The sequence below is a fragment of the Notamacropus eugenii genome, chromosome 3 (assembly GCF_028372415.1).
Source record: "Notamacropus eugenii isolate mMacEug1 chromosome 3, mMacEug1.pri_v2, whole genome shotgun sequence".
NCBI classification, from domain to species: Eukaryota; Metazoa; Chordata; class Mammalia; order Diprotodontia; family Macropodidae; genus Notamacropus; species Notamacropus eugenii.
In genome coordinates this window covers 3,818,793-3,834,668 of record NC_092874.1, presented here as the reverse complement: position 1 = coordinate 3,834,668, position 15,876 = coordinate 3,818,793, and the positions used below count along the sequence as shown (strand labels likewise).

The following is a 15,876-nucleotide window of genomic DNA, read 5'->3' as shown; positions in this document are numbered from 1 at the left end:
GAATTAATAAACAACTTTGGCAAAGTTGCAGGGTACAAAACAAACCCACACAAATCTTCTGCATTCCTATATATTAGCAACAAAGTCCAACAGCAAGAGATAGAAAGAGAAATCCCATTTAAAGTTAGGGTAGACAGTATAAAATACTTAGGAGTCTACCTGCCAAAACAAACCCAGGGATTATATGAACACAATTACAAGACACTTTTTGCACAAATAAAGTCAGATTTAAGTAAGTGGAAAAACATTAGTTGCTCATGGATAGGCTGTGCTAATATAATAAAATGACAATTCTACCCAAATTAATATACTTATTTATTGCCATACCAATTAAACTATCAGACAATTACTTTCTAGAGCTGGACAAAATAATATCAAAATTCATTTGGAAAAACAAAAGGTCCAGAATATCAAAGGGACTAATGAAAAGAAATGCTTTGGAAGGTGGCCTAGCGCTACCAGACCTCAAACTGTACTATAAAGCAGCAATTATCAAAACCACTTGGTATTGGCTAAGAAACAGAGAGGTAGACAAGTGGAATAGACTTGGCACTCAAGATGCAGTAGGCAAGGAATATAGCAACCTTCTGTTTGATAAACCCAAGGACCCCAGCTTCTGGGATAAGAACTCATTGTTTGACAAAAATTGCTGGGAAAACTGGATAACAGTGTGGCGGAAATTAGGCATAGACCCATACCTGACACCGTACACAAGAATAAAGTCCAAATGGGTACATGATTTAGGTATAAAGATTGATACCATGAATAAACTGGAGAAGCAAGGAATAGCGTATTTATCAGATCTATGGAGAAGGGAAGAATTCTTTACTAAAGGAGAGATAGAATGCATTATGAAATGCAAAATGGATAACTTTGATTACATTAAACTGAGAAGTTTTTGCACAACCAAACCCAATGCAACCAAAATCTGGAGGGATGTAGTAAATTGGGAAAGAATTTTTACAGCTAAGCTCGGGGATAAAGGCCTCATTTCTAGAATATATAGAGAACTGATCCAAATGTATAATCATACAAGTCATTCCCCAATTGATAAATGGTCAAAGGATATGAACAGGCAATTTTCAGAGGAAGAGGTTAAGGCTATCTATAATCATATGAAAAAATGCTCTAAATCACTATTGGTTAGAGAGATGCAAATCAAAACAACTCTGAGGTACCACATCACACCTATAAGATTGGCAAACATGACAGAACAAGAAAATGATAAATGCTGGAGAGGATGTGGGAAAGTTGGAACACTAATTCATTGTTGGTGGAGCTGCGAGCGCATCCAACCATTCTGGAGAGCAATTTGGAAGTATGCCCAAAGGGCTACAAAAATGTGCATACCCTTTGACCCAGCAATATCGCTACTAGGACTATATCCCCAAGAGATCATAAAAATGGGAAAGGGTCCCACATGTACAAAAATATTTATAGCAGCACTCTATGTAGTTGCCAAAAACTGGAAGTCAGGGGGATGTCCATCAATTGGGGAATGGCTGAATAAATTATGGTATATGAATGTAATGGAGTACTATTGTGCCATAAGAAATGATGAACAAGAAGACTTCAGAGAGGCCTGGAAGGACTTATATGACCTGATGCTGAGTGAAAGGAGCAGAACCAGAACTTTATGCACAGCAACAACCACAGTGTGTGAGAGTTTTTTCTGGTAGACTTAGATTTTTGTAATAACACAAGAACTTCTTACCAAAAAAAAAAAAAAAAAAAAATCCCAATGGAGGATCTCAAGGCAAAATGCCTGCCACACTCAGAGAGAGAAATATGGAAGTCACTCACATATTGTAGCAGATCATGTTTGTGTATGTGTATGTGTTTGTGTATCATGTTCTGATTTGTTATACGATTTCTTTCATTTATATTAGTCTGACTACATAGCATGACTATAGTGAAAATATACTCAATAGGAAAGTATATGTAGAATCTATACAGAATTGTATGCAGTCGTGGGGAGGGAGGCGGGTAGTGGGGCGTAGGTGGGGGGGATAAAATCACAATTATATGGCAGTGATTGTTAAACATTACAAAATAAAAAAAAAAAGAATTGTACTCTCAGATTATGAGGTTGTTAAGTAAAACAAGGATTTTTGGAACCATTTAATCATGAAGTTCTAATCAAGCTTGTGTAAAGTCTTCTGTATAGCAGAATTACTACTGAGTATTAAAGGAGTTTCTAAAGAAGGAACTTGTGAAAATTTGGAAATATAAAAATGATCTCTAGTAATTGGCTTTTGCAACATGAAAAATTTAAAATTTGAGACATGAGCTCTGGTAAATTTTTGATTAGTGAAACTTGCCATCTGAGGTAAAAGCTCTTGAGACTATAACAAATTATGGTTTGAGTTATCTAATGGATCATAAAAATCCATCAATAATCAATAATCCACCATCTGAGAGAAATGCCTCAAGCTACTCAGAGAAAATGTGGCCATTACAAGTGGAGATCTTTCTCTGGAATAGCTGAGAGGACAATTCTAGCCTCTGCCTAGGATGGGATCCTCCTGGCTCACTTTCCCTATTGTGTTCTTTTGAAAAGGAATGTTCCCACCTGAGTATTCCTGAGTCTGGTTATGAGGTGGAATTAATGCTACATGTTTGCAAAACTGTGATATTCTATCTAGCCATGTCCTTGCTTTTCCTTTATATGTAAAATTTCGGTAATCAAAGCAAATGGTCAATTTGAATGGGTAGTTATTCTATACCCCAGTTGGGTAATTAGTGCTCCTAAATAGTCATGTGAAAGATTAAATCCCTGGAAGACAACATTCTTTCTGAATGACATGGAAAAAAATAGACAAAGGGAAAAAAGTTTGTGAAATGAACAACCACGGTGTTGAATCTTTATCCCATACATTAAGTCTGGGATACATCTGAAATACTATATTAAAGTGTGAGTTTAAGATCTGGGCTATTCAGCCTAAGATATTTTCTTTTATGCCCTTAAACGACTCAGTAAAAGGATATTTGGCCTAGTCATCTACCTGTTACTAGATATATGTCCATATGGAATAAGGTACTTACATATTTCAAAAAGATGTTAGCATAACATATAGCTGATTGAGGTATCTGCCTGCTACTCTATTAATTATGGAAAAAAAACTAGATCAGAAACATCTTCAGTTTGAGGAAAAGAGTTTCAGTGCAATTTTCTTAGAGGAAGGTAACATGGAATATTTTTGTATTAATGGAAAGGTTAGCTTCATTCAAAGTTTCTTAATATTGTGGAAATAATACTTGTTGATACTGCACGTTCTGTGTTCTGTGATACAAACATGTTTTATTATAAGCAACTTATTGATATTCACTGTTTTGGAATTAATTATTTATGGATCCTCCCAAGTCTTCTATGGTAACTAGAGTTAAAGTCAGTTTCTTTTAAGTAAATTCATCTGTGTAACTATTAAGCTTAAGGGTAGAAAGCTTCTACCTGAAAAGTATTGTTAGTTCTATTTACATGTATAGAGTTGGATCCTCAGTAGCATCTGATCCTCCCAAAGGAATTGAAATCAGAGTGGAAACTTTTGAGAAAATAAGAAGATCAGAAATCCTGTATATCAAAAGTAAATAATATCATGGAGCTCTTGGTTTATTTCTTTGTTTTTCCTTTTTTTTGACATCACTTTTGATGCTCCTTCTATTTGGAGCCTGCATATGGAACTTGCTTGTCAGATTTGTGCCTCCTAGACTATGCTTTCCACCTGCAGATGGTCATGCAATAAGGATGTCTGTTCTACACTCTCCTTATCCCCTGGATACTGCTTCAGCCTCATTTGACTCTTCTTCCCAACCCTATTCATACAAGGACAGTGCCTTTGTCCCTCTCCCAAAAGCATTTGAGTGGATAGTGAGACAGACAGAGAAGGAATCAGGAGGCTGGATGTAGGGCTTGACTAGCCAGAAAAGAGTGTCTTGAAGCCCCTCACCTTGGGGGCTTTCCTGTGTGCCTTCTAGCTATACTGTGTTCTGGACCCGACCTTGAACTACTCCTGTTTCTAGCCCATTGATTTCTGATTCCCACTCTGTACTAAGGGTTCGGCCTGCTTCCATGGGACTGGAAGTCCAATACCTTAATTCAAATAGGGGACTCTGAGGTGGGCAGAGCACATAATTGCTGGGGATACTAGTTTACTCCCCATAACTTTCATTGTATATTCCCTGAGGTCCTACATGGAATTTTTCCTTTCAGCACTCAAAAGATATTACAGGCAGTTTCTTGGATGTAAGACATCCACTCCAGCCTGATATCTCTGCCTGCCTCCTCCTGGGGGCCGTGGTTTCTCTCCCTTCTTTCCCCTCATTGTGACCCTGTTATTGGTCATTTACTCAATCTTGTACTTGGTTTGTGCTTGTTTAACCTCCTGGTTCATTTTGTGTCTTCTCACCAACAGTAACTTTTAAGATTGCCTAAACTTGCCCTGGATGTCATCAAGTGGCTTGTTTCTCTCCACCCTGGACTCAGTTGGCACTGCATTCTGCACCCCACGCTGTTCACCTTTACCCCCAACCTATTCTGGCCTCTGAAGTGGATTCTTCTCTCCTGTTCAGCAGGAAGCAGCTATTGAAGACAATGACCTTTGCCCCTTCCCCCTCCCCCACCCGAAAGAGTTCTACCTAGTGGTTGAGCGGGGAAATGATGTGATCCCATCTCTCTCTCACTTCAACAGCATGAAGAACAGAGTTGCTTATCATCAGTATGATGATGATAACAAGTAGGAAAGAGGCTGGGTGGTAAAAGTGCCTAAGGTCTAAAAATCTAGATTGGTAGCTTGGGAACCTTGCGGTCCAAAGGAGCAGAACTTGCAGCTGGGATAAAGGATCAAGTAAGCTTTCAGGGAACTAGCTTTCAAACAACAATATTGAACTTATATACTGTCTAATTGACTTACTCTTCACTGAGCATTGAATTGCTGACTCAGAGCAGAAGGCACCTCTGAAGCTCTCTGATCCATAATCAAACAGGAATCCTCTCTCCAACATCAGGTCATACAATATCTGCTTGAGCATCCTCAAAGATGGCCACCCCATCACCTCCTAAGGTAACCTGCGTTTTCACACAACTTTACTTTGGAAAATTCTTGTACTGAGACAAAATATGCCTCCCTGAAGCATCTCCAGGTTCTTATCTCTGGGACCAAATAAAACAAAACTAATCCCAATCCTAAAAAAGAAAAAAAAAAAGAAATTTGGTCCCCCTCCCTATCTTCTCCCTCCTCAAGATAGCATGCACTCTTATATGGACTCTATACCTATATTCTTATTAAACCCATTTTCACATTAGTCATTTTGCACAGAAGAATTAAAACCAATTGGAGAAAGCATGAATAAAACTAAAGAAAACCAAATAACAAGAGAGAATCATCTAATTCATTTTGAGTTCCAACTCCATAGTTTTTTCTCTGGATTTGAATGGCATTTTGCAACATGAGTACTTTGGAAATTTTAGGTCCTTACATTGCTGTGAATCAAAAACAGTCCTTACACACTATGGCTCTTACTATGTATAATGTTCTCCTGGTTCTACTCATTTAACTCAGCATCAGTTCCTATAAGTCTATCCAAGCATTTGCGAAGTTCGTTTGTTCATCATATCTTATAGCACAACAATATTCCATTACACCCATATAATAGAACTCGTTCAGCTATTCCTCAATTGATGGGCATTGCCTCGATTTCCAGTTCTTGGAACCATAAAAAGAACTGCCATAAATATTTTTGTACTTGTGGGTATTTTTCTCATTTTTATGATCTCTTTGGGATACAGTTCTAGAAGCGTTATTGCTGGGTCAAAGTGTATGCACATTTTTGGAGTCCTTTGGGCATAGTTCCACATTGCTCACCACAATGGGTGAAACAGCTACACCAACAATGAATTAGTGTTCCAACTTTCCCATATCTTCTCTAACATTTATCATTTCCCTGTTTTGTTATGTTAGCCAATCTGATAGGAGTGATGTGGTGTCTCAGAGTTGGTTTGATTTGCATCTTACTAATCAATAGCGATTTAGAACATTTTTTTATTTGACTATAGACAGTTTTAATTTCTTCCTCTAAAAATTGCCTGTTGATGTAGTTTGGCCTTGTCAATTGGTGAAATGACATGCATTCTTGTAAATTTAACTGAGTTCCCTATATACTTTAGAAAGGAGGCCTTTATCACAGATATTAGTTATAAAAATTCTTTGCCAGTTTTCTACTTCCCTTCTAACCTTGGTTGTACTGGGTCTGTTTGTGCCAAAACTTTTCAATTCATTGTAATCAGAATTATCCATTTTGTATTTCATAATGTTCTCTATCTCTTGCTTGGTCATAAATTTCCCATTCTTCATAAATCTCACAAATAAACTAATCCTTGCTCTCCTAATTTGTTTATAGTATTATTGTTTATGCCTACATCATGTACCCATTTGGACTTTGTTCTGATACACAGTGTCAGACATTGGTCTATGCCTAGCTTTTGCCACACTTTTCTGGGCAGATTTTTTGTCAAATAGTGAGTTCTTATCCCAGAAGTTGGGGTCCCTGGGTTTATGAAACAGTAGACTGCTATAGTCACTGACTGCTTCTCATATGTACCCAAGATATTCCACTGATACACCCTTCTTTCAGCTTTTATAATTTGCAAAACTCTTCTGAAACAGCTATAATCCTTAAATGACCTGTACATCTGGCTATTATAATTACTATTTTTTCCCCTGTATGTTAGTCATGTTCTTTTTTAAAAAGATTATTTCTTTTCCAATTCTCTTCTTTTAGATTGTCCTTTTCTTCTATGTATTTTTATACTATGTAATTTTTCTTATGGCTTCTTGGGAGAGACAATTGCATCAACGCAAGCTTTTAAAAAAGTGATTGGGGGCGGAGCCAAGATGGCGGAGTAGAAAGACGCACATACACATAGCTCTGAACCCACAACCCACAGAACGGCTACAGGGGACCAACCCACGGTGAATTCTGCACCCAGAGGCCACGGAATATTGGAGCGAGGGAGATTTCTGTTCCGGAGAGACCTGCAAACCTCTCACGGGGGGTCCTTCGCTCTGTGGACTGGGTGCCGGGACTGGGAGCTGAGTGCAGCCCTGCAGTGGCTGCGACACCATGAGGAAAAGATCCTAACAGGCTACGGGGACGAGATATCCTGAGGCCACGAGGGTCCCTCCACCCACAGAGGGACCTGTAAACCTCTCGCAAAAGGTCCGTAGCGCTGCAGACGCGGAGCCCAGCCCGGACCTGCGGCAGCCACGGCTCCGAGAGGTACAGATCCGAGCAGGCTTTAGGGACGGGATCTCCAGCAGAGGCACAAGCCCCCCCACCCACAGGTGACGAGGGTCGGTGAGAGAGTCTCTTTGGTGGGTCGAGAGGGGAGTGGGGTGCCCCCATGGCTCGGGCCCCCCCAGGAGATAGAAGCTGAGAGGCGGCTGCAGACAGGGGCTCCCCAAGCGGGCGGGAGCCTGGATCCATTGTGGAAGGTCTGTGCATAAACACCCTGAGGGAAATGGGCCTGAGAGGTGGCCCTGCCCCGACCTGACCATCTGAACTTAATTCTCACACTGAATAGCAGCCCTGCCCCCGCCAAAAGCCCTAAGGCGGGAAGCAGCATTTGAATCTCAGTCCCCAAATGCTGGCTGGGAGGACCAGGAGGAGAGGTGGGTGTGAGGAGAATATTCAGAGGTCAAGCCACTGGCTGGGGAGAATGCCCAGAAAAGGGAAAAGAAATAAAAATATTGAAGGGTACATTCTCGGAGAAAAGACACCTCCTCCCTTCCTTTCTGACTAGGAAGAACAATGCTTACCATCAGGAAAAGACACAGAAATCAAGGATTCTGTGTCCCAGCCCACCCAATGGGCTCAGGCCATGGAAGAACTCAAAAAGAATTTTGAAAGACAAGTTGGAGAGGTGGAGGAAAAACTGGGAAGAGAAATGAGAGGGATGAAAGAGAAGCATGAAAGGCAGATCAGCTCCCTGCTAAAGGAGAACCAAAATAATGTTGAAGAAATTAACACCTTGAATACTAGCCTAACTCAATTGGCAAAAGAGGTTCAAAGGGCCAATGAGGAGAAGAATGCTTTCAAAAGCAGAATTAGCCAAATGGAAAAGGAGATTCAAAAGCTCACTGAAGAAAATAGATCTTTCAAAACTGGAATGGTATAGATGGACGCTAAAGACTTTATGAGAAAGACAGATATCACAGAACATAGCGTGAAGATTCGAAAAATGGAAGATAATGTGAAATATCTTATTGGAAAAGCAACTGACCTGGAAAATAGAATCAGGAGAGACAATGTAAAAATTCTGGGACTACCTGAAAACCATGATCAAGAGAAGAGCCTAGACATCATCTTCCATGAAATTATCAAGGAAAACTGCCCTGAGATTCTAGAACCAGAGGGCAAAATAAATATTCAAGGAATCCACAGAACACCGCCTGAAAGAGATCCAAAAAGAGAAACTCCTAGGAACATTGTGGCCAAATTCCAGAACTCCCAGGTGAAAGAGAAAATATTGCAAGCAGCTAGAAAGAAACAATTCAAGTATTGTGGAAATACAATCAGGATAACACAAGATCTAGCACCCTCTACATTAAGGGATCGAAGGGAATGGAATAGGATATTCCAGAAGTCAAAGGAACTAGGACTAAAACCAAGAATCACCTACCCAGCAAAACTGAGTATAATACTTCAGGAGAAAAAATGGTCTTTCAGTGAAATAGAGGATTTTCAAATTTTCTTGATGAAAAGACCAGAGCTGAAAAGAAAATTTGACTTTCAAACACAAGAATGAAGAGAACCATGAAAAGGTGAACAGCAAAGAGAAGTCATAAGGGACTTACTAAAGTTGAACTGTTTACATTCCTACATGGAAAGACAATATTTGTAACTCTTGAAACATTTCAGTATCTGGGTACTGGGTGGGAGTAGACACACACACATGCACACACGCACACATACATAGAGACAGAGTGCACAGAGTGAATTGAAGAGGATGGGATCATATCTTAAAAAAAATGAAATCAAGCAGTGAGAGAGAAATATTGGGAGGAGAAAGGGAGAAGTTGAATGGGACAAATTATCTCTCATAAAAGAGGCAAGCAAAAGACTTATTAGTGGAGGGATAAAGAAGGGAGGCAAGAGAAAAACATGAGGTCTACTCTCATCACATTCCACTAAAGGAAAGAATAAAATGCACACTCATTTTGGTAGGAAAACCTATCTCATAATACAGGAGAGTGGGGGACAGGGGCACAAGTAGGGTGGGGGGGAGGATGGAGGGGAGGGCATGGGGAGGAGAATGCAATCCGAGGTCGACACTCATGGGGAGGGAAAGGATCATAAGAGAATAGAAGTAATGGGGGTCAGTATAGGATGGAGGGAAATATAATTAGTCCTGTACAACACAACTAGTATGGAAATCTTTTGCAAAACTACACAGATTTGGCCTATATTGAATTGCTTGCCTTCCAAAGGGAAGGGGTGGGGAGGGAGGGAGCTAAAGAAGTTGGAACTCAAAGTTTTAGGACCAAATGTAATGTTCTTACCACTGGGAAATAAGAAATACAGGTTAAGGGGTCAAGAAAGCTATCTGGCCCTACAGGACAAAAGAGAAGACGGAGACAAGGGCAGGGAGGGAGGATAGAGGGGAGAGCAGATTGGTCACAGGGGCAATTAGAATGCTTGGGTTTGGGGGGGGAGGGGATAAAAGGGGAGAAAATTTGTAACCCAAAATGTTGTGAAAATAAATGTTAAAAGTTAAATTTAAAAAAATGATCAATTATTTCATTTGCGGAGAAAATAAGTTGTGCTTTCATATTTTTTTTTAATTTCTCTTTCAGTCTATTCAAGGAAATCATACTATAGTTCTATGCTCTCTCCACTGTGTCCTCTTCCTCATCAGCTGTTGATTCATTTTCCTGTCTTGCAATCTTTATTCATCAATGTTTGAATTCTTTTCACTAATCTGGAAGCCATATTCTATTCTGTTATCAATATCTTCTATCTTTTTTTTCTCATTTTCCAAGGTCTTTAAAATAATTTTCTGCTTCCTGAGAGCTCATTTTCGGAGTAATATTGAGATCCTGATTGTCTTGATTCTTGTTTCTGTCATAGAAGGATGGATTTCAAAAACGTCTCAGCTGAGTTATTCACATTTCACTAGCTTCAGTGACTTCTGGGAAGAGAAAATAGACACCAGCTGAATGTGGGCCTTCAAACAGAATTAGTGAATCTATGCATATTTTGAAGTAATGCCCAAATGCCCAAATTTCTTCTGTTCTCCAGTTCTCTGTTATAATACAGAGCAAAGTCATGCATTCATTCCAGCCAAAATAACCTACTACATTTTGATTCTCCATGGTGATAGGTGGCAGAGAAGAGTTCTAGTGAAAATAGACTTATGTAATCCTACCATAACATGGTGAGTTATGTGGGAAGGGGGAATGGATAAGCACAACAGAAATTATTGACTTGCCTTTTTATATCAGCATGGAGATGGACAAAATTGATTTGATTTTTTCCATCATTTCTATTTGGGAGAAATTTTAGTCATCATGAGTATTGGAGAAAGTGACCAGTCCTTTATTTTAGTATACACATGACCCATAAGGAGGGGGATGCTGGCGTATGTTTAACAGCTGATTCTCTAGGGAAAAAATTATTCTTGGAACATTTTAAATTTAATCTGCCTTGTTAATATTTTATTCATCACTTTCTTGAATCTTGGCAATCAGACCCTAATTTGTTACATTTCTCAATTTCTTTTTTTTTGGGGGGGGGGTTGGTATATAATAGTCTTCATTATTGTTTCTGAAATACTTAACAGATCAGTCACTGGGGGGGAGGGAGAGGAGGAGAAATAAATAGTACATTGATTTGCTGCTGCACAGACAGGGACCTTCCATCACACTATTGGGACAGGAATATTTTTTTGATCATTTTCCCAGACTTGGAACATGGTCTTCAGGATTTCTCATCTTGCTTTATGCAACTGCCAAACTCATTAGACATTCAGTTTCCCCATTCAGGGGTCAGCCATCCTCACATTCTTGGTTGGCTTCATTGGTGTCTGCTCCATTCTGGTCCAGTTCATACTCTGTGCTCTGAGTCACCATGTTCATGTTGACCTGCCCCCCAGGTTTCTCATTCTCCCACCGAAAAAAGCCTTTGTCCTTTCCAGCTTTGCCATGGAACTTGGATTTCATTTTGGGGAAGGTATGAGATCCTGAGTCACCCCATCCAGACTCAGGCCACATGGGCTCCGTCTGAGTGGCCTGACTGGTGGTGGCCCGCTGAAGGCGCATGGAGATCTTTCGAGAGGAGCCTGTCACCAGGGTGATGGCTCGGCTGTCGAGATCTTGATGTCCAGCAGCAACACCAGGAAACTCAAACACCTCATCCTGAACTGGAGGCAGTGACGGGCTGCCTGGCAGAGAACCATGACTGCTTCCCATGGAGGTCCCTCTTGCAAATTTCCTGCATGCCAGCACAAGGAGGTCCTTGCACTGCTTGTGACAGTTGGCTCCACAGTCTTTGCATTTGTATCCTTGCTTGATTATGCCCCAGAGAAATCCTGCGCAATGTTCACAGAAAGTTGGCTTGAGATAGGTCACTTCTTGAAAATTATGGACAAATCCTGGTCCCATTTTACACTGAAGTTGGGATTTAGCTCTCAAGAAATAAGCCCTCATTTCGTCTTTACTAATTAGGCCATCCTGGTCTTTATCCAACACACAGAAGGAATCCAAGAAAGGAAAGTTGGCGGCGATACTTTCAAAGTCCACTTGGGAGATATACCCATCATGGTCATGATCATAGTTTCTAAAAACAGACTCAACTAACTTCCTTATGTGCTTGTTAATAATGGTCAGGTCAGGTTTTGGCATCACTCCTGATGCCCACTCCAGTGGCACTACTGGCTTGTTAGGAGTTGTAGGAGAGGTAGGTGATTTAGAATTCCTGGGCTCCAGAACCAATGAGAGTTTGTAAATATCATCTTCTGTGTGATAGAGGTCGAGAGAAAGTGTTAAGAGGTTGATTAAATCCATGTTAGGTTCCAAGTGGTGTGAGGAGCTCTGGAGGGAGACTAGTTCACTCAAGGTCACTGAGAGCTGGTGCATCTTCACAATATTGACTTTATGATCGTCAGTCCAGTCTGGAAAAATGACATGAACGGCGATCAAGTCTTTCAAGTGAACTCCCAGGATGGGGATTTTGAAGCCTTCACAGTCAGCAAAAGCTTTGCGGTAACGGCAATAATTGCCACTGGAGGAGACGAGTTCAGTCATTTCATTCCAGTCCTTTGTAACTTCTGAAGAAAGATGAGAATGGGTCTCTTTGAGGCGAGAAATAGAACTATGGCTCAGTCCTCCCACCACGGCCATCAATGTATTAAAATTCTGTAGCTGAAGGAGTTTCTGGGCAACATTTATAAATTTTGTGATGACTTCGGCTCTTTGCTGTGGAGTTGGCTTGCTAAGAACCATCAGTTGGACCCATTTAGAGATCCCATTAAATAAAGCAATAGATCTTTCCAGGGTTGGGTTATTCTCCAGGCAGCCATGAATTACATAGCTTTGATAATCTGTGAATGAAATCCGTCTGAAAGATTTGTGCTCCAGAAAAGTGAGGTGCTCAGCCAGTTCAATGGGCTCCAGATGGTTGAACAGTAGACAGGCTTTTCCCTTCTTAGATACTTTTTTTCTCTGTGTGACTCTTCTCATCCAGTCATAGGAAGGAATGCTGGATATGTCAATGAGGTTGACATGTTTTTCATATCCCAGTTGGCTGGCTACTTCCTGAAACTCTTCAGTCATATGAATCAAACCAAGATCCAGGTTAAATTCTGCTGGGAACTCCAAAATCCAGTATCTCATGAAGTAGCAGACCTTTAGGCGGAATTCATCACATCCTTCCCCACAAGCATCGCGGTACATTGAGAGAAGTTTTCCTGCCAGCTCAGTGGATGATAGATACCATCGGTGCATCAAAAGAACGATTCTTGGCAAATAACTGTTGCTCAGTTCTCCCCTGTCATCAAACATTTCGATGCATGTGCTTAACAGTTCATCCAATGTCACCGCTTTCCCAAGTGTACTTGACCCCATTGTTCCTAAGCCGTTGTCAAAGAACTAGAGACATTTTCAGCAAGAGGAAGACCATTTCCATAATTATCGAAGTGAGTGCCATTAGCAGTCAAGGGAAGGCTTCATTTTTAGGTGTCCTTCAGGAAAACTAATGATTTCAAGATTGATATCTAGCACTGGAACTTTTATGAATGGATGCTGCCATCATTATTTTAGGCATGTAGAAGGAAACTTGAAGAAAACAAAACAAATGGAGGAATAGGCCTTAACCTGAAGACGTGGTGATTTGGTGTTCTGCCTCAATTTCCCTGTAGTTTTCTTCAGCTCGAGGTTCTTTCTGGGATGTCTAAATGCTTAGAAACTTATTCTCTCACTTTGATTACTTTTATCACCTCCATTATCCAAATCCCGTTAAAAAATGGGGAAAGAAAAAATACAATTTGTTTACTCCAAGTCAGTACAGTAAAGCTGCTAGCTTTTAAGCTCAATGTATTAAAGATTGTTTGGCTAAATGGCCAGCACACTTCCTCCTATTCTTTCTTAACTTAGTTTTCCTGCCTCCAGTCACATTTCTCAATTTCTGAGGTATAAATTCTCACATTCAAAATTTAACTATCCACCGTTCTTAGATAGCATCAGCTGTCTCCAGCACACCACTGTCTACAAATCACCCCTTCTTTGCTTGAAACTGAGCACAGATTTCCTATAGCTAGGAGAATTTATAGTTGTCCAGGACAGAAAAATCATCACTTGAATGAATTATACAAAATTCAGCATGAGTTATGCTAATGTAGAAAGGCAGAGACAACATGACTGTTGATATATCTAAATAGAGGTTAAATGACCAAAGGTGAGAGATCTTGTGGTGATAATTAAGACACCAGGCAAACATTGACTAGAAAACTTCATAATTATTTGTTATTAATCCTTGAAATTCTGCCCTCATGTGGGTCAGTGGTACTGCATGATTTTCCTTCTCTGGTGATAGACATGGCAGACCATGCAAGGATCTGGAACTTTTTTCAAGGTGGGGAACTCTATCTACCAGTGCAGAAAAAAGCTTGTAGCTCATTAGATAACTCTGAGGCGACTTTCTGAACTCAACATAAATTAAGTCATTTTTGTGTGGTTGCATTGATGGAAAATGCCAGCCTACCAGAGACCATAGCTTATATATTTTGGTAACCTGAAAGTATCATTTAGATCTTAATAGCAAAGCTCCATTCAGACTAAATTTGGATGTATTGGTAATAAACTCAAAATATTTGTTGATTCCCTAATTTCTTGCTGCTCTTTTTTCTACATTGTCTGGAATTCCATGGCCATTTCCAGCTTGCCAATGAGTATTTGGAGAGAAAATAGAAATTATTAACTTTCTGAATATTTGAAGAGTTTCTCTATCCACCATTTTAAAAATAGAATTAGGATAATATATAGAGAATTGGCACTTATTTGTTGTTCCCTCCCAAGAATGAGTATCCAAATGAAATTAAAATCATGGGTTTTCTCTGCTGAAGTATGACTTCTTTTTATTAATCTACATTTATCCATCTAGTTGCTTTGTTGAGCTCACTCCATGAGTACCTAAACAAGTGAACACTCTGTCAGATCCAACATCTTCACAGAGCTGACAGAGCAATGAATGTTGCCATAAAAACGCAGTAGTTAGCCTGTTGACCTGCAGCTCTACAAATTGCAGAAATAATGGGGGGGGGGGTGAATAGGAAGATAAAAATGATTCCTAGATGTCTATACAGGATGCCATCATTATATTTCCCCCAATAAACTCAATACATTTTGTGGACCTGACTGGCTCTTTAAAAAGAAGTAACATTTAAAATTCATTATCTAATGTCTTCTAGATTTGTTTCTCTATTAATAATATCAATAAAATATTTTAATTAAGAAAATGCATCACTCCTTACCTCTACATTTTCCTCTATACATTTTTTTATGAGTAGATATATGGAATGGGTTGGAGGGTTATAGTTTCCTTTCCCAAATATATACTCCATGAGATATACGACACTGTATTGAATGCCTTGGGTAACTTACTCATCCACAAATATTATGTGCACCAGGCAATCAGGTTCTCACAATTTTTATATGACAGCTATAATCAGGTGAACCAGTTACCAAGACCCTACTGAAAGTAAATCAGGTCACACACATGAGTGACTTAAATGGCTTTAGACATAATTGTACTAACTTAGTGGTTTAAGAGCAAGTAAAATTCCATCCTCTTAAAAACCGAACTTTAAACCCATAAAGGACTAGGGACCTGAGTCGTCAGCAAAAGTATCAACTCAAGATTTTTTTAACCTCTGATATACTTGAGTAGTAAAAAAAAATGAAAACCAGCTTTATGACTTTGTTTAACTAGTCAAATGATGTAGAGGCAGCTAGGTGGTGCAGTGGATAGAGCACCAGTGTAGGAGTCAGGAGGACTTGAGTTCAAATCTCACCTCAGACACTTGACACTCACTAGCTGTGTGACCTCCTTGTGCAAGTTGCTTAACCCCAAGTGCCTCATCTTGGGTCATCTCCAGTCATCCTGATGAATATCTGTTCACTGGATTCAGATGGCTCTGGAGGAGAAGTGAGGCTAGTGACCTGCACAGCCCTCCCTCACTCAGAGCAAAGTCAAGTGCAAGTCATGTCATTATTTCTCTGATGGAATGGTCTTCTTTGGCAATGAAGGACGAACATACACAAATAATGTAGAAAATTACACAATGAAATGATGAAGGTATGCAAAGTTCTCTTATTCCACAGTTTC

The 15,876-nt window shown here is 39.8% G+C and overlaps 1 pseudogene; it reads right to left on the bottom strand.

Annotated features, from left to right (window-relative positions):
• Positions 1-10,796: 10,796 nt before the first annotated feature.
• On the bottom strand, positions 10,797-13,616 carry LOC140532371 (ras guanyl-releasing protein 3 pseudogene; annotated as a pseudogene).
• Between the last annotated feature and the right edge of the window lie 2,260 nt (positions 13,617-15,876).